The sequence below is a fragment of the Fukomys damarensis genome, unplaced genomic scaffold, assembly GCF_012274545.1.
Source record: "Fukomys damarensis isolate Sample0158 unplaced genomic scaffold, DMR_v1.0_HiC HiC_scaffold_39, whole genome shotgun sequence".
NCBI lineage: Eukaryota > Metazoa > Chordata > Mammalia > Rodentia > Bathyergidae > Fukomys > Fukomys damarensis.
In genome coordinates, this window is record NW_022900951.1 from 127544945 (window position 1) to 127547053 (window position 2109).

Here is a 2109-nt window from a genome sequence, read left to right on the forward strand (position 1 = left end):
ACAGCTCCTGGGCCATCTCCGCAAGGGAGAAGGCACATTCTGGTGGGCACAACTCTTACTAGACTCACTGAGCCAGGTTTCCCTTCAAACTCCACAACCTGCCCCCTTCCCCATTAGATAAGATCCCACAGGGACAGGGAGGCAGGGGGAATAGCTCTGGCTAGATGCTACAAACATAAACACAGAATGCAAAGTTGTATCAGAGCCCTCCAAATCCACTGGGGTCTGTGCCCTGTCTGGACCTCCTTCAGGGTTCAAAGTGAACAAGAGTGGAGTAGAGATGACTGCATAGTGCTTTACTAGGTGAAACAAAGACCTGGTACTCCAAAGGTAAAGCACTCAGGGCAAAATTTTAGTAACAAGAAATAGGACAGGGTGACAGGCCAGTACCAGCAAGAAAGTCATACACAGTTTCTTCCAGCTGCAGGGACATACTGGCTTTAGATGCCACTGACATCAGCCACAGGCACTGTGAGGGGAACTGGTACTTTGGAAGCTGCGAGCACTGATTCAGGGGAACCTGGAGGGGTGCAACTGAAAACAAAGCAGAGACCTCCACGGGTCGAGTGTCTGGCTCAGATGTAGAAATCCAGGAACTCCCGCCTAGTGAGGTATGCATGAATGTACACGTGACTGCACCCCAGTGACAACCACCTAGTTGTCCTGCCACTGAGAGAACTATGACAACTTACTTTATTCTAATCAACTTGCTCCCACCAGTTTGATTGAGCCCTTTAAGGTTCTGATATAACCAGGTAAGAAAATAAAAGCAAGACTTTCCTAGGGTTCCTTACTGGGATTTGAAGTAGAAATCCTGAAAAGCCCATAACTAAGCCCATTTCCCTTTATGCCTGGTGGAAATTCCCAAAAGACCTAAAAAACCCAGACCCTGTCTAGAAGGGACCCAGCATATTTCAAAAGACCCAAGAGACCTGTTTAATCTTGCTATGAAATGAAATTGCTGAGATCCAGATGAAAATTCTAAATTCTCCTGTCGAGTTATTGCTTATTAGTGTGACTTTACTACCCAAATCCAATATGCTTTACTTTTATAGTACAACAAAACACTGAAAACTTGTGAGAGTCACACATCTCAAGACACTGAGCATTACGTACCAGGACATTTGGAGCCACAGTCACCAAGCACCCCCGAATTTGATCCTGTCATGTCAGACTTTAGTGGGGGGCAACGTGCAAATGGCTCTGCAGAGCTCATCAGTGTTCCTGGAAAAATAACCAGAAGCACACATCTGCCTGACCATGAGTCAGGAATATCAATTTTGTGGTAGGGTCCATTTCTGCCGTGACCAACCCACACCCAAGCGCGAACACCAGAAGCCACTGCACAGAGGTATTCCCAGCAAGGCCGCAAAGGGTCTCCCTGGTGAGAGCGACCTTCTCAGACTCTTGACAATGACCTTAAGTCTTCAGGGCAAAGCCACAGAAACATTACCACGGCTCCGTAAAAGTCACCTGAGTTTCGGTTTGGGTGATTCAGTCATAACCAAAGTGAAAAGAGAATAAACTTTCAGGAATAATTGACAGGAGTCAGAGCGATGCCACGAGCTTGCCCCTTCTGATCCTCTTGTGGTCCCAGTAATCCTCAGCGCTCTAGGACGATGAAAGCAGTCACATACTATGTCCCACTCCACTTATGTAACTGGAAGATCGCCGGAGGGGGGGAGGCGGTGTGAGAGGGCGCTCGGATTCCAAAGGCAAGGCACCCCCAAGAACCTCTGCGCACCAGGGGGCACGCTCTCGCCCCCGAGCCTCAGGTGCCCGCAGATGCACTGTCCCCCTGCCCTCAGGTACTGATGGGAGCAGAACCAGCTCTATAGATTGAGCAGCGGGACCCAGGCACACAATGTCTGTTCCTTTCGGGTTGGGGTGGCGGCGGCAATCACCCCCACTGACCAGCTCTGACTACCGCTCGCAGCGGGGGCAGAAAGTCATGGAATGGGCGAGAAGGGGGGAGGCAAAGCCCGGAGATGGGGGTGAGCGCACAGGAGCCCTTGTGGCGCACTCTCCCGACGGGAGGCGGACTGCGCACGCGCGCCGGTGGGGGGGGCGAGTAACGGGAGAGGGGGCGCGCGAGGGAGGGAGAGGGGA

At 51.4% G+C, this 2109-nt stretch overlaps 1 protein-coding gene across 1 annotated transcript in view; it reads right to left on the minus strand.

Annotated features, from left to right (window-relative positions):
* The window catches only part of Mecp2 (methyl-CpG binding protein 2), a 61941-nt gene extending 59866 nt beyond the window's left edge, over positions 1-2075 (minus strand). Inside the window, exon 1 of the mRNA XM_033760524.1 lies at positions 1117-2075. The gene's annotated coding sequence lies outside the window, so the exon portion shown is untranslated. The remainder of the gene's footprint in view (positions 1-1116) is intronic.
* Between the last annotated feature and the right edge of the window lie 34 nt (positions 2076-2109).